Here is a 27,720-nt window from a genome sequence, read left to right on the forward strand (position 1 = left end):
TTCAGGGATAGGCTTTTGTTTGAGGCCCACCTTCAGCCGTGTATAATAAAGTCTAAAATCTCCTTCAATTCTTATTCATGGTTTAAAAAAAAAAAAAAAAAGATTTTAAACTCAACCGTGAGGTGGGAGGAGAGGAGAGCTTACCGTGAGGTGGGAGGAGAGGAGAGCTTCAGCTTACATCAGACAGACAACTGAAAGTTAGGAGTTGAAGCTCCCGTAGGAAGAATCTAAACAAGACAAGTGTTTGACAGTGGCCTGCAGAATATCAAGACTGACATCACATCAATCTATGTTCTGGACCAAGTATGAAGCAATATCCCTGAAATTTATTTGCGGTCAGAATTACTCTCATGAACTGGCCCAGCATCATAGTTTAGTCTTAGTATATCCTTAAGGGTTCTTTGCCAAGTAGTTGGAACAGCTTGGGGAAGCTTTTGAAAGCCTTTCAAGATAGTTTACCTTCCCCCTTCCCTTGCAGTGAGACATAACCTGTCTCGTGGAAATTTAGCCAGACAGACTGCCTCACAGATCTCTTGGTCCAACAACTTGAAGCTGAGATAACTGTGGTTTAAATTTAAGGCAGTTGCACAGAAATGACCTTAGTTGCATGGCTGTGATTTTTTTTTAGTTGAGGTGAGCACTTTCAAACACAAACGTATGTTTTAATTCATTAGTGTATTCAGTAAGGATGGATTATAGACACAAGAGACTCAATAGTGACTGTTCAAGAGAAGCCTCCTGTTGTCTTATGCAGCTGACATTCACAGACCTTGCAAAGGGACTGCAGAAGGACAGGTGCTGGGTGGATAGAGCGACAAGTATGTGTGTTGGGAGGTTTCTGTCTGCCAGTATAGTTAGCAATGCACTTCCAAAGTGAAGGTCATTGCCAGTGAGGAAAGTTTGTTCAAGTAGGTGGGGTAGTGCAAATTGCCTCTCCCTCCAGCAACAGAAATGCAGAAACCAGGCTGTTTTGCCAGGTAGGAATCTAATTCTACTCCTTGGGCTGCTAGTTGGATGATTGAAGAGGGAATGGGACCTTTGTGCTACCCACATTTCTAAAATCTCACCAGTGTCTTGTAGAAACAACCAAAAAAGGTAGTATTTGATAATATCATGGCCCTTTTTTTGGTATCCATACAGAGAGGAATTTGAAAGGTACTGATTGTTGTTGTTGAAGAATGGCAGTCATCCATATTAAGTCATGTGAGAAACAGTTTATAGAAAACAGTATTGCTTAAATTCATATCTGTCTTCAAATGCTATTCGTATCTGTCTCCCAAGTGTTATATACGTGCTGTTGTAATCTTGACGTGCTCCGTTGTTTTCACAAGTTCTTCTGAGTTCTTACCAACATCAACATTTGTGTAAGCATCTGAAAAAGATTATCTGCCTCTCTGGTTTTGATCTGTGAATTCAATATATGATTAGTAACCTCTAATGTTTATTAAGTAAGCCATTCTACACTATTTCAGGTGGCACTGCAAGATCACGTGTTCCCTGGCTGCCAGAAGGGCTTTTTTTAACTTTGCAAAGTAGGAACAGAGGGAACTTGTATCAATATATAGAGAAAAAAGGGTAACAGAAACATACTTTGATTCAGAAATGAGCTGGCTTTCTTAATTAGGTGGAATTCTGTCCTCTCAGTGAAATACCTGTAACCTGCTACTCAGTCAACTTGCTATCCATTGAGTTTCATAGTTTCTTCTATAAAGCATTTTAGATATTCTCATTATGCATTGTTTTCCAGTCTTTTTAAGTATGAAAGTTTATGATTTGTGACTCTCTTCATCTGCAGTCTCAGATACCATATACGCCCTAAGGAGATATGTGGCAAAATTTAGTACCTTCATATTGTTTTCAGTGTGTATTTTGTTTACTGGCTCATGCTACAGCATAAACCTGTTTTTCCCAGCCCCCATCTTATGACTTCCTCCCCTGTGAAGGCACCAACAATTGTGCAGCCACATGGCCAGCTGAATTAGGTAGCTGATATGGTTGAAAAGTAAGCCAAACAAAAAAAAAAACCCCTTAGTTTTTCAGCCAGATCACTACCCTTTCAGTGTTGGCTCAAATTTATATCAGCTTTATATCAACTAACGGTGAAACTGCATCCTTAGTGTGGAAGATGGGTTCAGTACACCTTTAATAAAAATCTCTTAAATGTTACTCTTGGTGCCGGGTATTTTAAAAAAGGCGTTTTTGAAATATGAACCCATGTGAGATATGACTGACTGTTCTGTGTTTTGTTACAGAAGGAAACTTTCTTGTAAGAATGGCTCACTAGCAATACTTCACAGTAACATTTATTGTGTTGATTCTGACATGGCTCCCTACAGAATAAAAATCTTGACATTGATGAATGTCTTTAAAGGTTTCCAGGAATTCTTTAAAACTTTGCACAGTACAAGAAATTGTACCTGAAAATTTAACCAAAATATATATATTAGAAGAAATGCAATGGGGAAAGAAACAGCTTAGAATTTCCCGTTTTATTTTAGGAAGTTGTTTTCTGCCCAATTCATGGATGTTGTCATGCACATGTTACATTATTATGTGAAAGATTTATTGATCTTCATTAGCAAGTATGTTTGAACTTATTTCAATGGTAACATTATTAAACCGATCAGAAATATTGCACCAGACTTTGAGTACCACAGTCTGTTTTCTGTAGTATGGCTGTGTCTAACTTCACTTTTTAAAGTTGTTTGTTTGTTTTGTAAATTACTTTCATACTTGGAGAGTATTTTTCAAACTTACACCATCAGTATAGACCCACAGAATTCTTTCTTTGCATTTCCAGCTGCTCTATAATAAATTCCATCTGTGTTTTATCTATATTTGTATTGATTTTTGAGCTATGCTAGCTTATGTCTGTCCTCTGCCTTACTGACCCTGAAGTCAACCAAAGTGGTGGGCGTACAGCCGATTTGAGATGGCATTTGGTTAGTTTACTCCCTTTTAAAGTAGTTTAGGAAATGTAACTCAAATATTTCTGTTATTGGACAAGCCTGTTTAACTTTTCCAATTTCACCCCCTTTACTCTGAATTTCCTCCTCCTTAATATTTTCCAGTTCTAGAGAAAGGGATTAGGAATGTACCTCACCTTTAGCTATTTTCATTGTACTTTTCTTTCTAAATTTCTAGCTTTGTTTGTCCAGCTATGGATTTTTTTTCCCTAATCCTGGATTTATATATATTTTTACTTTGTGCTACTGTGCATTTGTCTTTTAAGACATAGTTATATAACCCTGGCACGTAGCCTAAACTCATAATTACTTTAAAGAGAATTAGGGTGTGCAAAGAAAGCAAGATCAGGCATCCAGTGGAGTTGCTTTTTTTTTTTTTCCCCTCTACAATGAGTATTTATCTTAAACAATTTCCATGAGTCTTGGAAACTTATTTCACTTCTTCTCAGCTAATATGTGTTCCATTAGCATTTTTTGGCCTGAAGCCAGTTGATTTCTTCAGGCTTTGTTGAAGTGTGGGTTGCTATTTTTTCTTTTGTTTGGGTTTGGGTTTTTTCTTTTTTTTTTTTTTTTTTTTTAGCAGTTCTCTGTCTGAAATGATTCAGCTTTGATTTAGCGGCTCTTGTGATGTTGGTTTTTCGTGGCTTTTAGTCTCCCAGACCAATGACTAGAATTGCAGCCCCTTGTTTCAAAAGTCCAGACCTTTATTAACACATGGTTTTACTGCAGAATGTACGGGATGCTGTCCAGGCAATATCTGATTAAAGTAGGACAAGAAAGTACATTTATCAGGCTTATTTTATTTTTTTGAGAATCACATTGCATGTATCAAACCATACTATCAATAATACTGTTCTGCTAGCAGTATTATTTAGGGCTTGTTTTTCTCATAGCTTACTGGGAAAATTAAAAAAAAAACAATGCTGTATTACCTTTTACATATACGTGAGACCGCTTCGTCACTTCACTGTGTGTTGTATTCTTTGGAATGTGTACTTAAATAAAGGAAGCTGTACAGTATTTCTTAGAAGAACAAGCCAGGAAATAATGATGCAAATAAATCAGTCAAACAGGCACAGCTTTTTGAAGGTCCTAACAAAACGTGAGCTAAAGTAATTACCTAGTTGACTGTATCCAAAAAAGAATTGCGTATTTTTCCCTAGGGTGGGTTGACGGGGACAAAAGATCCAAGGAAAAGAAAGTAACTTAGGATAGTAATGAGACACTGACTTCCTTGTGTACTGTGGAAAAGGCCAGCCGGCGATAAGGGGAGGTTTTGTGATAGACTTTCCTCCTTTATTCGTTGAAAAGAGAGACTCATTTTGGTGTGGGGTTTTTTTTCTGTTTCTGGAGTTGTTTAAACATATTTTTTGTTTGTAAGTACAATACTCTTTTAAGTACTGTGACATAAATCAGACTTTGTTTTGAAGAAGCAAATCTATATTGCCAACAAACTTCTGAATTAGTCATAGATAACACCTGTTGTAATCTGAGTAGCAGAGTGAGAATAATCAAACCGGGGAATTTCCCTCTCCAGTTCTACTACACCTCTAAGAGTTAAAGGCCTGAGGAGTTACTCCTTTTGGGATATGCCTTATGGGATCCTGAGAAAAGACATTGGTACAGATAGTCAAGTGGCCATGGTTGAGTCATCTCTTGGTTGAAATTTGTTCATGCTTGTGTATGGCTTAGCTTAAATTGATTCCAGTTGTCCCATTTTTAGAGATGCTGAACTGCTTAAAACTGGTTCTGCAAAAATTAATTGAGGGAATTCAGCCTCTTGTGTCATCAAACTTTTAGCTGTGTTACATCTGGATTGCTGTTCAGTTATTTTACAGCAGCATTCTCTACTAATTCCCCACTAATAAAGATTACAGGTGCTCAGTGAAGATCTAAAATATGCTTCTTGAATTATAAATAAAATATTAAATAAAATGTAAAAAAAAAAATTATATCATTTTGTATACCATAGTTTAATTCTACAACGTTTTTCCAATCATAATAAATTTCCCACTTTCTTCGCATAATTCATACCATTTTTGTCTTCGGTACTTTCTCAGGTAACCTTTTCCTTCTGATTTTGTAATTCTTACGCATTCACCTTCTCCTCACACATAGATTAGATTCTTAGTGTTACGTTGTTGCTGTTTGAAATCTAGAAGCCTCTTGGGACAAACTTGAGTATCGAGTCTTTCTCTCTAGTGTGCCCTGAACAATTCCTGAGATTGAAACATGAGCTTTTTCATATTCTTCTTCACAGCAGCAGTTCCGTATGGTTCCTAGCTAGGCAAGGACTGATGAAGTAAAACCTGCTGCCACCATAATTTTTCTTCTTTGAATCTTCCAGCATGGTCATCTTTTTTAGGTTGGCAATATCAGAAAGTTGGCATAGCAACCACACACCACCTGGGAGTCCTTCCCCTGTGAGGCTAGAACAGTGCTGAGGGCCTGTCATGAAGAGATGGAGACATCCTTCAAAGTATTTACCCAGCCACCTATAAATGTATATGGCTAAACCTTTTTCCAGGACCACTCTCCTTTTCCCCCTAGTGTTACTTATGTAAATGAATTCTGCAGAGGGTGGTTATTTTACAACCATTGGATAATTGAGCAAGGAATTTTGGTTATTTTATTTTTAAAGTACAAAACCTCTGTAAAATATTTCTATAATAAAAAATAAAATATTTAAATAATTTATAGTAATTGCAGTAAATCTAGTGTGAGAGAGAGGTCATACAAAAAAAATCTCATTACAGCCATAGACAACTGTTAGTTGTCTAACAGTTGCCTAAAATGCCTTTTTATTTTATCAGTCTATAAATATTCAGTGAGAGACACTTACAGTTAAGTTGTTACTTTGAACAGGTCATCATAATGGGAGTTTGGTTTAGAAATTTCTGTACAAGAAAGATTGATTCAATTTAGAAACAGTGGTATTTTCCTGGCCCCAAGACACTCTTGGATAGTGGTCTTGACAGTATACCTATCGTGTTATATAGTATATTCTGTAAGTGCTGATTTCAGTATGTTAAACAACTTATTTTTCCAAAGTCTTCTAGCATAAACATCCTACAGCAAAATCCCATAAACATCCTACAGCAAAATTCTAAATACTGACCAATTTCAACTAACACAGTGGAATATCTTAGCGAGGATTAGATAACCCCCTCCTTTCCTCCTAAAAGCTGAAGGAAGGATAGGTTTTACAGAATGGCAGAGCATAAAGTTGTAAAAGGAACACAGTAGTTCTTTCAGAACAGACTCTCCATAAACTGAACAGACCCTGCAGCAAAATAAACAATGTTCCGTTATACAAGATACCTATAGGGAGCTCTCATTATGCCAAACCCAGAAAAAGATTTACTTTGGATTTGGCAAAGAAGTAATCCAAGAATATGTTTGGCAATGAGTATATTGGGGAACTGTCTTATTCTCCCCCCTCCTACCCCCCTCCGCCACCCTTATTGAATTCCTAGTGTTTTGGGGGTGGTTTTTTTCCAAAGGAGATTCTGCTAGTTCTGTAAATTCAAGGCGATCATAATAAAATGTTGTAAGCCAGCATATGTTAGTGTATATTAATCGTAAGGGCTGTGTTTCAACAAAAGGTGTTGTTTCTCCAAATATGAACCATACATGTTATATAGTATTGTAGCAAAAGTCTTGCTGCAAGTATATTATGGTTTTAGTTTGATCAAAATAGTAGAATTTCGAGGGAAAATATACAATCATCAGTCATCTTTATTGGCAGCCACCCATTGCTGGGGAAAAAGGAGACCAAGCTTGTTCTTAAAAGTCAAGTTTTGGTCAGTGAATCAGTTTATTGATAGGAGCTGCAATTGATAGGAGTCTGCATTGCAGTCCTTTTTCAAGCTGGGAATATGTTTTTGTGATATGGAAAAATCCTCATTTGCTATGGGTTTAGGGACTATTTGTTTGTTTGTTTCTTTGGTGGTTGTTTTTAATTTTTTTTCCTTTTGATCATACTATATGTAATAAATTACACTGAACTGCTTTTAAAATAACTCCTCTGGATAACTGCAGTTGTTGGTCTAGAAGATAAGTTTGCTTCAAGAGATTTAAAAGACCCTCCACTTATCCTTCCTCATCAAAGCAGACAACATCCATACTGTTGATATCAGTCGAATTAGTGAATATGCAAATGATGAATGAATTAAACTTCCTGCCTAAGAACCGCTCTCTACTGCTGTTGCACTTGCTCTTTACAATGGATGCTTGTAGAAGTCCATAAACCTTTTGGCATCCCAGAGTGCTGCCTAGGCGCCAGCCTGCAGCACTGCTCCCTCGGCATATCCTCTCAAAGGAACTCTTACCTTTAAAAGTTTTGGTTGAGATACAGCATCCCTGACCACGAAGCACTGCTCAAACATAGCAGTCCTTGTCATGCTTCTGGAACTCAAATGTTGTGTGTTGTTTAGGTTTGTCAAAAAAGGCCTAACTAAAACTGTAAAAGGGAAAGTATCAAAGATTCTTAGCACCTATGTGTCATCCGGTAGCAGCTGTTATCTGTCCCCTCCATTGCATTCTTTTAGTCTGATATAATTTTAAAGCCTAGTTACAAATTCAAGTAGGATCTTAAAAACTGCTACAACCATGTGAAAGCAAAATGTTGTTTACAAGAATTCATACATGCTTCTCTGCATACCATTCCTTGGCATAATCAGGTCTTGTCACTCTCAGAATGAACAGCGTCCCTATAATATGCTGTTAATTTCAGGGTTCAGTTAGTTAGAAGAGGCTTAGCTAAAAAGTAAAATTACTGAACGGAAAATTGGTTCTGTTTTACCTGAAACCAGGACATTGTGATTTTACAGAGCATAGTCTTTTTAAACCATGGAAACTGCATACTTACAAAGTTTTTGTACATAATGAAAACCTGTACAGATAAATAGAATTTCAGTGCTTTTAAGAAAGTCTACATATCTACTTCTTCATTGACTTTTCAGCATATTTTATCAGTGGCCACTCCATGATACCTATTCAACTTTGCTTTTAAAGAGACTTCCAGGTTTATTTTTATTTAATTTTCACTTTTAATGATCAAAAATCCTCTTTTAGAGAAGAAAAGGAACTGGAGAATACTTCAGAATCTTCTGGATATCTGTGGATTGGTATTTCTGTCCTATAACAGAAGTGTGGACATATTATTGCACGTTTTAACTGAGTTTAAAGTGAAAACCACTATGTTTCTAATAGAATTGCGTAGGGAGAGGGGTAAAGTTTTAATAAAAATTCAAGATAAACAGCAGAAGTTTTATTTTAATACGTAGTTCAGTCTTTTTACCGATTCTTGTCCAGAAAATGGAAAGAAAATGGGAAAAAACCTGACCACCCAGCATTAACTGGAAATTAGATAGAAAAAATTTAGTGATAGCTGTGCAGTAATTTAGAATAACATGTCATCTACATCTTAGGGAGGCATCAAAACGTGCAGTCTTATACTACTCTTCACAGATTTACAAAACTCTTCCAATAATCCTGGTTGGATGAAACGTAGCATTCTAATATTCAGGCTTACTGCAGTATAAACAAATTTGTCTTACAATTACTTTCTTTCTGAAAATGAAGTTTTACAATACCATATTCCTTTGCAGTTTATTTTCATCTCAGCTGAACAGCTGATGTATGCAAAACTTGATGCTTCCCAAAAATACTGGTAAGAAGCCCAGAAAGAGATGTATGGTGCAAATTCTCTCAAAGGAGTTCTGTGGAAGTTGAGCATGTAAGACTAGATGAAAATTTAAGTTAAAACTAATTTGGAGAAGTTTATTCATCCATTTCTACCCATACATATCACAAAAAATTACGTGAAAAGAAGTTCATAAAGTCAAGTACAAGAAGTTAGTTGTATAGTCTTCTAATGATTCTCTTTAATCTTTACTCTCACCTTCATACAGAATCTCATCCAGTTGCCCAGTTGTCATCCTGAGCAAATGTTGGGAAAAGAGGCAAGACAAACTCCTTGTTTTCAGTTCTCATGCCTCGTATCTGTGATTCAGAATGGGATTTCTAGGAAAGTCCTGCTAAGCCACTAACAGTCCAGAGATCTAGAGTAGACCATCCTCTGAGTATGATCCATGGATTTCTGACCTGCTGGAAATTCTGATGTCATACTGGGCATGTACAAAGCTTAATTTTTGGTAGGAAGGGGTTTTGTTTGGTTGGTTTTAAATAAAAGAGCTCGTGATCTAGCCAAATATAGGCATAGTTTCATGTATCAAAAAAAGACTTATTTCTGGCACTAGTAAGATCCTCTGCCAAATAAACTAGTTCTGCACAGAAGTGTTCACATGCTAGAACATCCTTAAGATGTAAGAAGTACATTCCCTTTTCATTAATTTCTACTTCAAAGCTTTAATTTCAAAGGCACCTAAAACTTCTTTGTATAAAACTGTTAAAAAAAGACAACAAAAATATTCTGATCAGATGTTTGCCATGGGATTATTTCAGCACAAATGGAAATTTTGCAAAGCTGTAAGCAAGTGATTGCAGGTTCTAGCAACGTGCTGTGGACATCTTTAATAAGAGACGGTGCTATACTTTGAAGAGCATATTACTACATACCAACAAACTGAACACTTTCTCGTGTAAGCATGGAAAATGCCCTGGTGGGTTTCACACCAACACCTTTGGCATAGGTGAGGTTTGTGCTGTTTAGTGTCTCTTTGGTTACCATAGAGAGAGAGGACTTGCTGATAAAAGAAATTTTGGTCTGTAAACAAAGGACCATACAGTGGTGAAAGAGCTCTCTTAAAAAGCATTTTGATACAGTGTTGGAGTGGTTCATGATCCACTAAGTAAGGAGAAGCACCAGGCAACAGCTTTTCTGTGTATTTCAGAACAATTGCATTCCTTTTTCTAAGCCAAAACATAGCCATCACCATTATATAAATGTAAATCTTTCTTGAGAAGTCTGGTTCTCTTCCTTCATTTCCTGTAGCATGTTAGCTGCAGCTTATTTCAGACTGTTTTCTCTTAAGCTCCCAGAAAATGTAAACAGAGCATAAAAATCTTGTCCACAAATCTTCACACTAAGTCATTCTGAACTCCCACTAGGAGTACATTACCCATAAGATCAGTTATTGCAAATTACTATTGAAGTCTTTTTTTTCCCCTTTAAATATGTTGTAATGTCTAGGAAGAAGAAACATAGTTTCTAAAGGACAAAATTAGGTCTGTAACATGTTGTGCTTTGACAGTCCCGGACTTCAGGATGTATGCTTTTTTGTTGTACAATATAGTGGGTTTGGGTTGCTCAAAAGTTCTGTCCTTCTCCTGAGCATCCAATAAACATGACCCCTACAAAGGATGAGGATATGTTTTAGTACTTCTGCGCTGAATGCATGGTTTTCATTCATATATATATCCATATATATATTGTTAATGTTGCTCACATGGGTCTGTAATCAAAAAAGCATGCATTAAGGTTAAATGAGAATTCAATTCAAGCAATAAATTTATGTGTAGTAATTAAATATTTCTGACCGAAGTCTTGATATTAAGCAAATGTTTTTTGGTTTCAGTAAAAGATGGCATTTCTTTTAGAGTCCCTGTTACGTTTAGTCAACAAAAATCTGTGATACTTGGAAAAAATATATATATTTTTAGATATGATAAGCCTTTCCGCACAGTTATGTTTAAATATTTAATGCGACTCTAAGTTCAGGCAAGTAGCGCATGTTGCAGAGTTCTTTCTTGTATCAGCTGTCTGTTTTTCTTATCATGGTGAAAATGCTGAAGTAGAAATGTCTACTCTCTATCTATCTTGTGATTCCATGCAAACATATTTTAATGGTCAGCTAAACCGCACAGATTAATTTTAAACTGAGAAATAATCATTTTTTGCCCATATCTGTGTGGCTGCCTATGGGTGTCTATACACTTGGTTGTGTGCATTCCATGTCTTTCCATGAAAGTTCTGGGAGAAATTTGCAGCAAGCAGTACTATCTTGGTTTCAATGTGGACATGTGTTTCTTTGAAGAGTATCTAAAATGTTTAAAAAAAGAAAAATGTATGAAGCCTACAGATTACACATTGGCCAAAGCAATTTGGGACCATGTTTTGAAATAGTATATTTAGCTAATAAACTGAAGGCAGCAAATATAGCACTGATTTTTAAAGAGTTTTTGGGGAGTTTCAGGGGACTCTTGACTAATGAGCCCAGTATCTGAAAAATTAGTAGATTATATAGAAATAGTAGTATGATCTAGCATAAAGAAATTAGAATAATAAAATCATTAACATAATGTGACATTTTGGGGAGAAAAAAAATATTTTGCAAACAGAAGTAGCACCTCATAAATCTACTAAAACTATTTGGAAGAATCAACAAAAGCCACGTGGATGAGTCAAGTCTAGTTGATACAGTCCACTGGATTTCCAAAGGTTTTCAACACAGTCCATTTCAAACGGCTTCTGAAGAAACTAAGTAGCCAAAGGATAAGGCTTGACAAAATATATCTTCTTGCCCAAATAAAAGTAAGTGTTTAAAAGAAAGTAGCCAAAGTTAGAAGTAAACTCTCAATTTTCAAAAGAGCAAGAGATAACTGGTTGAACTCCACACAGAACTGTGCTGAGTCTGTCGCTGTTCATCATATGTGCCTCTTTTTCCACATCACTTATGTTTTAAAAAACAAAACCAAACCCCTTTCCTCCAAACAAAAACAAAAAATGGTGTTCAGGTTTCAGGTGTCTAGGTACAACAGATCTGTAAGGAGTAATTTTTATCAGTTAAGTCAATGTATATTCACATACTTTGGCAGGAGATTTGTTGAAGTGCTGTATTAAAATATATTATTAGCAGTATGTGTATCTCTACATCCAGAATATGATAAGGTGTTAAGTCTGAGAAATACGATTATGTGTTATTGAATATGCTTTACAATATTACTAAAAGTTTTAGCAGTTATGCCAGTATTCTTAATTTTTATTACAAGGCTGAACACAAGTACAGAAATTCAGTTTTATTTTACTGATAAAGTGCTTGGGTTTTTTGATTGTTTTCATAATTCCTTTAATATTCATAAAGGATTTTATAGTTTATGAATTCAGCGCTCCCCAGCAGCAGGTTGAAAGAGTTGTTGCCAGTATTCTAAACCTAATAAATGGTTGTGCACCGGACTTAATAGCTTCGTATTCAGATGATAGAAGTACTCAGGCCCATTGGGTTAATGATGTGATCGTTCCTGGCACATTTCTATTCTACTACTCCTGCAGAGCCTTCAGGTTTTTTGACTACTTAATACTGCCATAACATTGATGTGGGGCTGGACAGCACAAGTACACTCTGGCAGAAGTGCAGGTGGGACAGCAGACTGTGTGGTTCTTCGAGGGCAGCACTTCAAGCCCGGGAGAAAGACTCGGCCATGGCTCAGTCTAGTTGCAACCGTCGATTTACTGTGTGCAGTTTTACAGTGGAGCAGTTTGAGTGGGAGGGTTCACTGCGGGAGAAGAAGGAAGGATTCAATTGTGCAAACACAAATTGGCAGCTACCAAAATGAGAAGACGGCTTGGGGAACACGTATGCTCTACTGGCTGAAAGATTGCCACTGGGGTCAATGGTAGCAATTTAACTATGTGGAGTATTTAGAGAGAGACAAACCTGTACTTTGAAACCTGTTTGACCAGACAGAGAGAGGTTTGGAATTATCATTGAAAGTCAGTTGAGTAGTAACTTCCAGATCTCTGGGAGATCATTCTTTCTGCAAGGGTAGAGGCCTAAGCTTTCATCTGCATTTATCCACATTTTTAGATAGCTTTCCTGAGAGCATTGTGAGTTCCTCATTCAGCAGAAAGATACTTTTATTTGCAGAAGGAAAATATGGCACAGCAGCAAAAAAACAAATGTAGAGCAGCACCTCAAAGGTCGAAGGGTATGTCCTCCTATCCTGAACGTATATGTTATAGTGTCATTTGTTCCATTCAGAAGAACTGATGTCAGATGACAGGGCCTTGATGGCAAATTGTTTGCAGAATCAGCAGTGAGTTATTTGTCAGTAGCCTGAACACCTGCTGGAGATGATGGAGTTGTTCTGAAATAAACCAGTAGTGCTTGCAGCCCTTAGCAATCCAGAGGATGACCTCCATGAGATATCCATTTTGTTTTAAATTACTATTTGACAATCATATGTCCTTAAGACTTTTGTTTAATTTATTCTTAAAGCATTTCTGTATTTTGGATTTTAATTCTAGCATTTTCTTTGTCAGTTATGAATGTTTTAATTTATCTCAAAACAGATAACTTGAAAGCAGGAGATTTTTCTGGACATAAATTCTACTAAATTGTTCCTATATGTTTCTTACTTTGCCATAAGTTGATTGGTGGGTTGTTTTTTTTTTTCCTGAGGTGCATTTTAGCATGGTAGTTTATGTATGTAATGAAAATATGATGTGGTCAATATATTTCTTATTCTGCTAATCTTACTAAGCAGTTTCCTTAAGTTCTTCTAGTTTGAGAGTTTCTTACAAATAAACAAACTTGTTCAGGCCTCTGTTGAGGGCAAGAATGCAATGTTAAAATACCAGAGTCGGTTTTCTGTTGAGCTAAAAATACAACTGGCTTAATGTGTTGGGTGCAGCTGAACGAGTGTTACGGGAAGGTGGTTATAAATGCACCTTTGTACTCTCCCTAATTAATTTTTTTTCATGCACTTGTGCCCAGGAGCAGTCACTATTGCCCTGTACATCAGTGACTTAGCGCAGTGCTCTCTTTGTTCCAGTCTGCTACTTGTTTTCTGCTTCACCCAAACATCCAAAGGAGCTTGCAATAATGGAAGAGCTTTTGGCATTACTTAAGGACTTCTTTTCACAACCTAATACTAAAGGAACCATATTGAGACATATGGGAATGCTTCCAGACTCCCCAACAGAACTAGAAAGTTAGAAGTTTAGCTACAACTTCTTCTTTAATTTGTTGCAAAATACTGTTTCTTGTCATGCTGCCTTAGGGAAGACTATGTCACAGGACTTTTACTAATTTTGAATAATCACTTCATAAAGCGTATTCCTTTTAAGGAGTCACAGCTCAATAATTTCCTTAGTCAGATAGAGATATCCGCATATTAACTGTGTTTGTTTCAGTTGTCACTGTGGACATATTCAGTATATATTGTCCTGAACTGTTACCATTTTCGCATTTAAATTTAAAGAAAGGAATCACTTCCTGCAGGATTCCTTGGCATTTTTTTAAAAAATGACTGTTACATAAATGCCTGTGTGATATTCCACTTCAAAAAGACTAAATCTAAAAGATGTGAACAAAAAATACAGTGACGGGCAGAGCTAATTCTTTTATTTAAGTGTTCTTCCTTGCTCGCTGCTGGTCTTACTTTAGAGTTACACTGTAAATTCTTTCTCATGAAGTACCTGATGCGCTACTAAAACTAAGTCTCAAGCAACAGTAATAAGAGTAGGGAGAGTTCTGCTAGCCAATTTACACCGACTGCCAGCAGGTATGCCACCTTGATGATGCCACTTAAAAGAGTTTAGGGATATTTTGCTAGTAAAACTAGTCTCGCTTGCTTTCTTCACGTAGCATAACAGAACAGCCACTTCTTAAAAAACAGGTAGCACTGTTGAGGGGTTCCTTTTTCTCTGCAGAAAGCACCGGTTAAATCCCTAAAGGACACGCCGTAACCTGTTCTAAAGAGCAATGAAAAGCATGGCAAGAATCCGTGAGTTTTCACACTGGAACTCTGTAACTTCATTTCCCTTTGTCTTGCTGCCAGTGGTGTCGCGCACACCCCGCTCCGGCAGCCTCAAAAGCGGTACCGCCCGGGAAACCCGCGGCGGCTTCGGGCTCTTAGAGGTACCGGCCGCTCCAGGGGGGCGAAGCGAGGAACCAGAAATAGTTGGACGGCGCTTGTCGGGAGGATCCCCGCTGGAAGCCGGCCTGAGAGCGGCGGTGCGAGGCCTCTGCCCGCGGCGGGCCGCCCCCCCGTTCCCCCCCGGCCGCCGGCGCCCGGGGAAGGTGCTCCTTACATGGGCATGGCCGCTGCTCGCCCGGGGCCCGGGCGGGGTGGCCCCGCTGGAGCCCGGGCCGCGGCCGAGCCGGGGGCGGCGCGGCCCGGAGGGGTTCAGGCAGACAAAGAACAGTGCCGGCAACCAAATAAGGAAGTTGGAGCTGGAGGATTTCAGAATACGAGCAGAGGTTGGAGGAAGGGGGGGAGATGGCGGGGAAGCCGGGGAAGCAGTCTGTCTGCAGGAGGCCGCTTTCCGTTGTGAAAAGCGAAGTGGTAAATACAGGGGATCAAGGCTCACGAACTTGTCGTCGTCCTTCTGTAATCTTCTGCCAGCAAAGCTGAAGAACGCAAGCTGTGTTTGTCATATTTTCTCATGTTTCTGAAAGGTCTTTATAGATTTTTGTTTATGAAGGAGGGGTCTTTGGCAGCCCCGTTGGTTAGCAGCCTGAAGATAAATGAGTCTTCCTCTGCCAGGGGAAAAAAAACCCATTGTAGATAATTTCAGGCATTACGAAAACACATTATGAGTTTTTGTTTACTGCAGTGTTCTAATGAAAACTTAGAAATTAATCTAGAAAAGGTGTCTATGCACCCCTGAGACACTGAGGTGTCTTTGCAGTTGAGAACAGTAGGAAAGGGAGAAAGGGAAGAAAATGAGTACTGAAAAAAAACATCCTGACAATGCCGATAGATAAGCAAATCATAACAAAATGACTTGGTGGCAAAATATTCTGTGATGTCAGAAAAGCGAGTAAGCTACTGTTTTAAACATAGGTATGAAATTCATAACCTGCAATCGTAATCCCTAGTATTTTGGGACATTTGGGGTTTTTTTTTCTGCTTATATGGGCTGAATTTAAAAGGTCTTATTCCTGGTGGGAAAAGGCACAGAACACCATTCACCTTCTCACTTCAGACTTACTCAGAGCAGGAAGAATTAACACAACAGAAACATTCAGTAGATGAGGGAGCAGCTGTAATCTCTGCTGACTGTGTGAAAGCTAGAACAGAGAAAGCTAAATAGCTGTGGGCACAAACTTCGGCAGGAGCGTTTAACATACTGGCCTGTTTGCTCTGGTTTAAAAACGTTAGCAACAGAATGTCTCCTAAATTCACAGCCTTTATAGCAAACAATTACATGCACTATGAGCTTGACATCCTGATGAAAGGAAGTAAGTTATGCCTTGATCTTGAAATTGTGACCAGATCAGCTCATAAACAGCTACTGAAAAACATTTTAAATATTGCGCGGAAGCCTGACTCAGAAGAAACAGCTTCTCTGTCTTTACTGACAGGCCTCCCAATTATAGCAGCTGTAAGTTACTAAAGTGTAACTAATTGAAAGATACAACACACTCATTATTAGCATATCAGGAGTATTAAAGGAGCGAATGTAGTGTTGCGATTTGAGTTGGGAACTTGGAGGGACTTATGGGTGACATTTGAGTTGCTATAACCATCTGTGACTTTATATAATCCTCCTAACAATTTCAGCATCTGAAGTGTAGGTAGACCTGTCACAGACCCATAGTGATGCTTGCAAATGTGATTTCAATATCGCAGCTGAAGAGTGTTATGCCAATTTTACTGTGAAATAAAGAAGAAGCCATAGATACAATGCTAACAAAACCACAGAGGGTAAGCCTTACGCAAGGTTATTTTGCTCTTGATCCTGATATGTTGATTGAAACAGAAGAATATTACAGGTGTCCTTGTAATTTATTTCATTAATAAAAAATAGAGAATCTGGCGAAAGTAGTAGAGTGAGAGACAGTGAAAGTGTAAGGAAAAGCTGCAAGAGTTGGGAAACAAATACAGGGCAGAATGAACTGCACAGCTTGGGAGAGACAAGAAATTGGACAAAAACTTACAAAATAGATCTCCTTTGTGGTCTTAGTGAAACTGGCAGCTTAACACGGGTCAAAATCCTTTTCAGTCTGATGAATGAATCGTTTTCTGGGTTATATTTTGTTATATTTTAATGTAGCTATTTCAAGAGCTCGTGCACATCGCCATAGCAGTAGTTGTCCAGGCCAGGAAATTCTTATGGATTATTTATGGTCAGAACAGACTAAGAATGCGAGTAACAAAGTATCTCGGTACTTTAAGGAAGCCATTGGGATACTTCGCTTCTCTATACGCTTGTTGTTCAACCATTACTGTTCCAGTTCCTTGTTAGAAAGTGCGTATGTAGTAGACCCACTTTTTTTTCATGCCATCATATGGGTTACAGAGTAAGTCTAATCAGTTTCATTTAAACAATTTTGTACCCTGAAGACCCTTGCTATTTTAGTCCAAAAGATGAAGTAATTCGTATTATAACAAAGAAGACTTAAGCATGAGTCACTTCATCACTATGTACATATACACACATGTGTGTGTATACATATATGTCCATTAAAATGGTAATTGCTTTCTTATGAAAATTGTCTCAGCAATAGAAACTTCTAATTTTTGTTTTCCTCTGTGTGTAATGAGAAGTTTGGGAAGAGGTCCTCCTTTCACTTTATTTTTGTTGAATCATGTTTTAATAGATCAGAGACTTTGCAGTATGATTTGCTTTCAAATGTTGGCTCTAGGTATGGTTTCCTGTCTGTAAAACATATAACTTTGATGGTGTGTATTGACAGAATTGAAAGTGATGGGAAATGTTTGCTTAAATAATCTTTCTTGTACCAAACACGTGATCCTTTATTTTCCATAAGTGCTAAGAAAAACAGAAGCCACAAACAACTTGGTACTCCTAGTTCAGACAATGTGAATTTCGCCAACAGGAAATAATACCAAACAAAGCAATTTACAGTTATGGCCTCAGTCTCTGCCAACACCAGCAAAGTTAGGTAGTACAGGATGCTTGTAATACAGGATTCAAGAGATTTTGAAATAGTGCTGAATGCTTTGGACTGGTACATGTTTAGCAATTGCCATTTCAGAGGTGTAATTAGTCCCTTTTGTTTTTAGGAAAACCTAAATTTGCATTCTGGCTTTCTAAAGAAATCTCAAACTTTCACGCATTACAGGAAAATCTGTGTCCTGTTCCTGGTTTAGTAATCCCCACTCAAAGCTTTTAAATGTTCTCAAGTGCAGTAGGGGAGGGGATGTAATTTTACGGAGACTTTTTTTGTTTTAAATAAAAAAATAAAAATCCACAATGTTTGGCATGTCAAAGCTTATTTTGCATAGCTAGTGTAAGTGGGATGCATTTCCTTTATGTAAGAAAAACAGGGAGATTGCTGAATTGGCGTCCATAAATCATTGAATTCAATCAGCTGCATATGAATCAGTTTGAAAGCTTGTAAACTCTTTCAGTTCTCTCTTCTAGTCCTTCAGTGCCTGTGTTATTGCCATTTCCATCTGAGCTTAACAATGTTTGGACTGTAATATGATGCAGATCTCCGTTGTGGCTAGCTGAATACTCTTTGGGTTGATTTATAGGCCTCTTTAATTAATTTTCAGTTTTTAAGACCAAAAGAATCACATGTCATGTATCTCCCCCATCTAGAAAAGACCATTTGAATCTCAATCAAAACTTCTTGCTAGACCTCAGAATTTTTTAGTGGGTTTTTTTGGTTGTTTTCTTTTTGGAAAAACATCCTGTTTTGATTTAAAGAATTTGAGAGATCTGGTCTTAACTAGAATGATCAGAACTGCACACTGCAGTGTAGCTTTTAATGTCTTTCTTATTCAGCAGCTAGGATGCTAAAATTTTGCATATCATAATGAAGAAAAAACAAGTAGGCAAATAGAAGAAAGGAAATAGAGGCGTGGAGTTATTTGTATTGTAGTAGCACCTGGCAACTAGCTGTTGTGGATAACAACGTATGTATATTCTATTAAAATACACCTCCTTCGTTGAAGATACACTGCAAGCAAAAATGTTGCTTTTGAGTACTATGAATTATTCTGTAGTAGTTTAGGGAAGTCTGTTGAGTTGTTTTATCTTCATTTGTTTTCACTCAAATTCTGCAGATGTAATTACTTGGCATAAGGTTTTCTCTCTGCATTTTCAGCTTTTTTTCATGAAGTCATCCTTTTTAGTTTTCATACTTTAAGCGATACTAATTTCATTTTATTTACAGGGTGGTATAAAAAGTGAATCTTCATTTTGTGAAGATTGTCAAAGTTTGAATGAACGCTAGCAAAAAGAACCCTTATATGACTTCAGGCAGTTTGGTGTTTGCCTGTTTTACTAATGGCATTTACCATTACCTCCACTAGTTCACAGAAATTAACTGTTGGGGTTTTTACTGCATTTTTCCCAAAACTGTTGTAATCGTCATTACATTTTAAATATTTCATTTAAATATTAGGACTTCAATGGAGTTGTATGCAATTGTCTTTTTACATATAAATTGTTTTCCCTCATTTTAGTTTGCCAGTCTTGCTGTACATACAGTTTGAAACTCCTTAAACTAGAAACAAATGTTCCTGGAGCTGGAATGATAGGCAAAGTTGTTTACAAGAAAGAATCACAGATCACATTAAGCTTTAAGTTAAGCATATGGTTTTGTTTCCTTTCTCTTTGGATCTCTATCTCACTTTGTGCCTCTTGTTTGGTTCCCAGTAAGTTGAGCTTCGTTTTCACTTTCCGTGCCCAGTTATGCTTGTGGAGTCACAGTGAAGCAAGTGTCTTGAACTAAGCTGATGTGCACAAGCTGTCTTTTTGCTTTCATCTTCCATCCCCGTGAAGTGCACATGAGCATACATGCATAGACATAAAATTCTTCTCCAAAATTCCTGGAACATATGTGCAAAATATGTGCAATGTAAGAGCTGTGACAGAAGAAAATGTCAGAGCACTCAGTTGTCTTTACTGCACTATTAACTCACTCTGTTATAATCAAATACAAAGGAGAAGGTGCAGTTAAGACACGTGATGTCCAAATACAGTTTTTCTATAATTGGCTTTTCCTGTTGTACATCAGTCTGTTCTTTGTTGTATGTGTTACGTTACCTGCAGGTATTACTGGCTGAACTGTGTTCTGCGTGTTAGATAAAATACTCTCCTTGACCAGCATACTTAGCCAAAATCATATAGAGACCTGATCAGTGATGAGTGATGCTCTTTTTATCTTTGTGCTATCTTTAATACTATGTGTATGAGCTACCATGCTTCTTCCCCATAGTCACGTACCAGAATTGGAAACAGAGTGCTAGTGCAGTGCCAGTCTTCTCGCTGCTGGGGTCTGGCATGTCACACTCTGTTCTAGCACTGGGGAGATGCTTTATTTCCCCCTCCCTTTTTCCTAGATGGCAGCTTTGCTGTGTTCTCCCTGTGTTGTTCTGGGAGCCGTTGAGTGTTGCAGAGTGAGTTTCTGAGTCCTAAAGAGGGTTGGGTGGTGAAAAGGGTGAAGGGGGTTGAGTAAGCAGGGGAAATTTCAGTGCCACCTTGTTCTGCATCATCCACCGTAGAATGAAGTGTCTCAGGTACAGGTCTTGCTTATCTTGGGGGTTCATACCAGCTGGAGGAAAATAGTTTGGTGATGTTCATGTGTAAGCCCAACAGATTCCAGGCATCTAGAGCTGGACTGCAATACACACCGATTGGAAAGTGGAGCTAAAAAGATAAAGAGAAGCACCCTTACTTTCAGCTGTTTTAATATCTCTTAACCATTGTCCAGGTTATTTAATAGTAGTGAGATAAAAGGCAGCATGTTCGTACACTTTTTGCTGTCCACGTTGTAGAACATTCAAGTGTTCTTGATGACCTCTGTGGACTTGAGAATAGAGGTTTTATAGACGTGTCTTTTGAGATTGTCCATCTTGTTTTAAGCAGATGTTTAAGTAGATGTTACTAATGATTAGTTGTGTTCCGTGATTACTTATGAAACTGATGTTGGCATGTAATCTGTAAGAAAGCACTGGATCCAGACCAAGTGGGTTCTGGTAGGAAGGGTATGTGAACCAACAACAGAATCTGTTCTTCAGTCTTCGTCTCCTTGTGGAAAAAAGAAGTAAAAAAAAGACGCAACTACCTCCAAGTGATGCCCATAGTGGAATATACAGTAGTAATTTATGTATTTACAGTAATTGTTGGCACTCTGGATGGTTTTGCATAATTAGACTGCAAAATAGCATGATTTTTGTAACATATTGTAAATCTCTGAACTCTGATGATATCCTTTAACAGGTGAAGACAACACAGGAGTTTGTTTATAAAACAGGTGACTAAAGCGTGCAATAGTGATATGTTTTTTCTGAAAAAAGCTTCAAATTCAGTTTAACCTGAAAACTCAGGGACTTGGCAGTGATGCGCAGTGGCAAAAGCGTTATTTAAAAAGGAACAGAAAATTATTAAAAAGCTTAGAAGAATGACTTGAGACATTGCTTCTGCAGTTCTACATTAAAACATGCAGCCATCCCACCAGCTCTGTTGTGCAGACAAAAATGTTGTGGAGATCATGGAAACTTTTCCTACGCAGAAAAGCTAATGTAAACTCTCGTGGCGACGTTTTTGTGCAGCTGTAGGGCAGTATGGCTGTTTTCCTCTGCTTTCCAGGCAGCTGCAGCGTCTGCTTCTGCTTTATCAGAGATTTCTCAAGCTTTTCTGCTGGCTATGGATGCCGAGTTCCTGGGGGGAAGAAAGTGAACTTCCAGCATGGGACCCGAGCCTTTTTTGGCAAAAAGCGTATCAAAACCTCCCAGTTCTTGCAGCTCCCATGGCAGAGTAATTAAGACTTAGTCTGCAGCATGAGGGAAGGACGATCCCGATGGCGATTCGCTGCGGGAAGTCCGCATTTCCCTGCCGTTCCCAGCAGCCCGGTAACGCCTCTCGCAGGCGCGGGGGAGCGCGGGCTGGCGGCGGGACTCTTAACGTGAAGCCGCCGGAGTGGGACGCGCCGGCGGAGGCTCCCTGAGTCACGGCGCGCTGCCTGCGCCGCCCGCCCTTATATAGTGCCGGGTACCTACGGTAGCCGCGCCGCTCCCGCTCCGCTCCCGCTCCGCCGCCCAGCTCCGCTCCCGCCGCCCCTCTAAAACTTGCGCTCGGCTATGTGATAACGGCCCGCGCAAGCGTTGCCGAGGTAAGATGGCAGGATGCTTTTTCCTGAGTTCGCACGGGACGCGTTTTCTGCGGGTGAGGCGAAGCGAAGCGGTGATGGAGAGAAAGCGAGGGCATCAGGGCAAATGAAGTCGTTGCTGTGATCGAGTCGGGCTGGCCGCGTTTCTTCCGAGTGTTTCCTTTTCGTACGACTGCTTCTTGCCCTTTTAGTTTGGCACATTGTCTGTGGGTGCGTTCGAGTTTGGCTGGTGCACTTTATTTGCAGACCTTGGCCATCCGCTTGGTGTTTCCAAATACAGAAAGGATGCTGTTGTGGCGGCAGCAGCCGAGTGTATCTCCGTACCTCAAGACTTGCTAAATTAGTTGTTAGTTTGTTAGTAAATGTGACCGAGTAGTAAGATAGGAATGTTTTCGCAGCCTTCTTTGTAGAAGACTTCTGTAGGAAGCCGGTGATACTCCTGGATGAAAAGAGAGTTGACAATGAATAGGAGACTTGGATGTTTTAGAAAACTTACTATGACTTCTTACAAAAATTAAACCAAAATCAAGCAAAATATTGGGGGGGGGGAAAGGGGGGGGAGGGGGGAGTTGTCCTGTGGAATTCATTACTCTGTAAGGAAGACATATTTGGTGACCTAGCAATGATGTACTGTTGTAGTTAACTTTTTTGCCGAATGTTTATTGTTGAGCATTCAAAGGAATTTGGTGTTACTTAGTAACTTTGAAACTTATAACAGTAACAGCTTTGAAGATTTTTTTTTTCTTCTTCTTCTCTCAAGTCTGTAGCAGGCATTTGTTTAAATTTTAGTAGTGAAGAAAAAAAAAAAAAAAAAGAAAAATGTGAAAGTTTCCTGGCAGCAGGCGCATAATTAGAAAGAAGGCTGGGAAAAGACTGGCCTTCCTTATAACGATGTGTTTACAGAAACTTGGAAAGCAGAGATATGCATTGGCTATCAAAGAGAAACCAATGTCTGCTGTTGGAACATTTTCGTCAGCCTTATATTAAGGAATATGGCACTGCAGAGCATACATCTAAAAATAGGAGCGGACACTTTCAATGTTTCATTAGGCTTTGAGGTCAAGAAACTGTTTTTCCACATAGTTCTGTGGCTGTGTTAAACTGATACCTTGATTCCTGGGACCAAACCTTGTATTTCTGAAATTAACTCTGTAAGGTGTATTACATATTGTGTGGAAAGTTTTATGTCCACTCACAAGTCCATGCACCAAAATACACTGAAGTTCTGGGGTGGGAAAAGTTATGATGATGTTCTTAAGGAAGCCCAACAGTCGTCAGGCATCCAGAGCGGGTCTGTGATTCACAATGCATACCAGACATAGAAGGATTAAGATATAGAACTGATAACAGAAGGATGGAAAAACATATAAAAAGTTAAATGGCTCTCAGCCCGTGTCCGTTGATTGCATCTAAACCACTTCACTATGAAAAAGGGGGCAAATACTTGTGAGAACAGGATTCTGAGAGAGATTCTGTTGCATCCTGCCCTTGGATGGGTAACAAAACCTGCAAAAACCGACTGTCTGTGAAATAATATTCTGGTACTAATTTTCCTGGACAGGAGAAGAAGCCCTGTGGGAAAAGATGGGGTCAAAGGGATAGAAGTTTGAATAAAAGAAACTGGGAAGATGGAGTAGGAAATATACAGATGCTCTTACAACTTCTTAAATTCTTAGGAATATGCAGGTAGGATTTTGTTGGAATTAGGAGTGTCTCATTTGGATAAAAACATTTCTCTCATCTTTGAGATAGTAGAAACCTTATAATCACAAAGTCAGAGTTTACCAGGTTACCATACGCTGCAATCTGACATAGAAGTTTTCCTAAAATCAGAATGGTGGATGTGTGGTAAAGGTTTGTTAGCAGTTGCCAGATACATGTCACATAACTTTTCTTGTAGTTTTATGAGAGCAAATCATATATTATTTTCTTTTTCAGTGAAAAACTGTTCTGAAAATTTTAAGTGTGATTTAGTAACAATAAGCAGCCCGATGTATCAGGATACCATTTAAAAGCACTGCTTTTAAAATACATGTTTTTATGTTCTCACACTTATTTTTCTATAAGAGCAGAACAGTTATATGTATTTTCCTGCCAAGTTCATCTTGCTGGACACTCATGCACCTATTATTGTAGGCCTATTATTTTTGACTAGCCTGAGTCTACTGCTTTCTCTTTGCAGAGACTATGTGATGATTGCAACATATAAAACTTTGCAAAGTGTTATTAACAGTAATTATTGTTTTTGTATGGTTGTAATTATTGTAAAGGAATTATTGAGATCCACAGTTCCAGGCAACAGAAAGCAAGTCACTATTCTCTGCTCTGCACTGAAGAATTTTTTGAGCTAATATGACAGTTGTGGAGGGCATGATAGTCCGTCGTCTCCACAAACAGGAGTGGGGTTGCAGTTTTGTCATCCACTTTGTGGTCTGTATGACTGCAACAGCCATTTCTAATAGCTATGTTAGCTATGTTAGAACAGCATGCCTCCATTTCTGTAAGGACACAGTGGTAAATCTGATGAGTAATGTTCAGCTGTTGGGTTTTGGGCATTGGAAGACAAAGGGAGTGGCCTGGCTGGAAGTGGCCTGTGGGATGCTGGTCAGCCCACTTACACAGAGAATTCCTTCTTTCTCTCCTGTAAAGAATTTCTTTCTATTAGTCTGCTTCAAAATGATCCGTGAGAGGCTCACCTTATTTAAACTTACCTGGTTCTCAGCTGGGCAAAGTATACTGATCTGACTTGTAAAATCATGTATTTGATGGGAAACTATTGTGTTCTTCAAACAGCAAATGAATTTCTCAACCATCTCTGCTTAAAGTAACTGCTTTGTGATTTTACCAATGCCAACATTAATGTGGACCCATGTGCCTGGGAGCAGAGTAGAGCATCAATCAGTGTGATGTCATGTATACAGGTTTTCACTGTGTGTAGAGCATCGTTTCCTGTAGACTATGAATAGTGGTAGGCACCAAACCAGACAGACATGAAGATAAAGACCTTTGGTTTTAAAAAGCTGAGTTTCTAAGATGAAAATATGTAGATAACGGAAGCACAGGGGTGCAGTGAGAAGAAACTGTCTGAAAGATGAAGATAAGCATATGCACTATCAGTTACATACTTTCCATATGAAATGTTTTATGTTATTGTCTTATGTCTTTTCATTTGCTGTTTACTCTCCCAGAAAGGAGTCTTCAAGTATCTGGGGATGTATAGCACCTTTACTGCCCTGAGAAGGGTTGGTGACCCTAAGATTTTATGTTCCCAATAAAAATTTCAGGATTATGTAGAACATATTAATTAACTGATAGTCCCATATATTCTTGAGGTCATAATCATTGGCTGGAAACTTTTCATCCTGGGAATATTCTTTAACCAAAATATGCCTATGGAATTTTGTATTCATGAATCATCTTCCATATTGGAAATATTCCCATTTTCTTAACAGATAGTATTTCAGTGGTAGATTAAGTAATAAAGTTCCCTTTGGAGTGAAACTCCAACTCAGTAATAACAATGATTTCATAGTGATAATATATCCATTTGGAAGAATTAGGAAGAATGCATACAGAGTAGTTACTAAGTTATGGTATGCCCAGAAGACTCATTTTAACCTCTTATTCTGCAGAAAGTGAAGAGGAGAGTCTTTTGTGACCACAAGTGTCAGAACTTCCTGGAGCTTTACAGATTATTTAACATTTTGGTATTCATATTAAAAAAAAAATGCTTACTGTACCATCATAATTATCATAGAAGGAGAACCAATAATTGAGGCAGTTCTTTTTACATCTGTGAATTGTACTTTCTGGATTAGTACATGAATAGCAAACATAGGAAATATCTTTCCTCCTCATTGCTGTCTAGACACTTAACGTGGTCCTTCTTCCACCTGCTTGAGACATTCTAACCCTTGCCAAGGCAGGAAGTTTGTGTTTCCTTTATTGAAGCAGAAAGTGATTGTAATTAGCGTATTGTGTATGGCACTCCCCAGTGCTTTCCTTTTACACAAAGGGAAAGGGTTTAAGATAACAGCATTTGTTTTTATATAAATAAATAAATACAAAGGGCTCAATTTATTGCTGGGCCTTTCTCTGTCTGGTGCATCTGCATGACACGAGCCAAGACACAACCGAATCTGCTTTCCCTATTTTGCATAGTGTGTATATCTCTCCAGGGATGATTCGAGTGAGAAATCTTGGATTAATTTAGATTATCTTAAACCATCCTTTGGTGGCAGTTATTTAGAATTCATTCCTGTCCTTCCCAGGACTTTCTTCTGGGACTGGGGAATTTTATTTCTTCACATCACCAAAAAATGTTCCTCTTGAAATTCCTCCTTGAAATGTTATCAGTTTCAGGCAATGCTCTATATTGTATGTGCTGGTCTAAAACATAGGAGAAGAAAAAAACAATTCTTCTAATTCTTCTTTTTGAAGAAACCAATCATCTCACAGTTCACTATAGAATATTTCAAACAGAAAGTCACAATGTGAGCTTGAGTTCATACTTCAGCCTCAAAAATGTGGAAGAGTTTTTAGTTGAAGAGCTGAGTCTGTGTGTCAGGAGCTGTTATACTGCATTGCTAAAGTATCCAAGTTTTGGTAAAAGTTCGTAAGATGGCACATGTCTCATTTGTCCTTTTGGATTGGTGTAAATTGAAAGCTTTCTGAAGACGATTATTTGCAGACATGATGTGTCAGCCAGCAGAAATGTACAGGAAAAGATTTTTTGGTTTTCATTGGCAGCATGGTTACATTTTTTTTCTCAGGCTAAAAAATGTAAAAATAGATGAACACACAAAAATCTGTTTTAGTAATGTTAGCATTTATACCAACCAAGTAACCCCATAAAATTCACAGTGAAGAGTGATATTCTTGTCTTGTATGCTACTGTACCCAGTAAAGCAACACAGTAGCTGAGGTGTGCATGTAAATAATGGGAAAACATAGGCAATTTGTTTACAACATCAGTATTTAACCCCTTGCTTTTACAATCTTGGGCAGGATTGTTTTAATCTTCGCGTTTACAAGAAAATGACTGAACTTTGCTTTAAAAGCACTGAGTTTAGATGGAGATCCAGTCAGCTGGATTTAATTTTTAAATTGCAATTTAAAAATAATTCCTCTCCTACGATGAAGAATCCACTTCAAGAAATGCATGCAGGCAGTATCTGGTGGGCTGGAGAAACACCATTAGGAGTTCTTGCCTGGGCTCCAGTAAATAGAAAAAGAGTATGGAATATTTTGATTATTTTTTTTTGTGCTGCTTCTGCTACAGAATCACTTAAAAAGCATGACCCCAGTTCTCCAGCCATAATGAATACAGAAATCTGATTTAAATCAAGACCTGCATGTGTTACAGCAACTTTTCTCAGGAGAGCCAACCTGCTGGTTTTAGTCTGGCTGAGCTTTAAACTGGGCTTACTCCTACCCATTTTTGCACCTTCTTCACTACTTGGAAGACTTATCCTTAAAAAAGATTATGTTATAATATATAAATTATGACATAATTTATGCATAAATAATGTGTATATATAAAAATAATGTATATAGATATAAAATATGTTATTTCTGTAGTTCGATTTTTGTCATCTTTTTTAATTTTTACTCCATGGCTGAATTCACTCTTCTCAATAGGCTGAATCACAGTGGGAACATAGTCACTAGAAACAGAATTGTTTCTTTCAGTTGTGCTTCAAACACTGTGTGCATGTGTACATGCAGTTGTGTGTAAAATGCATGTTTCTGACTTC

General features: G+C 38.2%; 1 protein-coding gene across 8 annotated transcripts in view; it reads left to right on the top strand.

Annotated features, from left to right (window-relative positions):
• PALLD (palladin, cytoskeletal associated protein) overlaps positions 1-27,720 on the top strand; it is a 200,260-nt gene that overhangs the window by 109,397 nt on the left and 63,143 nt on the right. Inside the window, exon 1 of one of the 8 annotated variants that reach the window (XM_063335045.1) lies at positions 15,054-15,133. The exons of 6 other annotated variants lie outside the window; for them this stretch is intronic. The gene's annotated coding sequence lies outside the window, so the exon portion shown is untranslated. Of the gene's footprint in view, positions 1-15,053; positions 15,134-21,820; positions 21,968-27,720 lie in introns of those variants that run through there. One more of the 8 variants, XM_063335044.1, reaches the window with a different exon arrangement.

This window comes from Chroicocephalus ridibundus, chromosome 5 (assembly GCF_963924245.1).
Source record: "Chroicocephalus ridibundus chromosome 5, bChrRid1.1, whole genome shotgun sequence".
NCBI classification, from domain to species: Eukaryota; Metazoa; Chordata; class Aves; order Charadriiformes; family Laridae; genus Chroicocephalus; species Chroicocephalus ridibundus.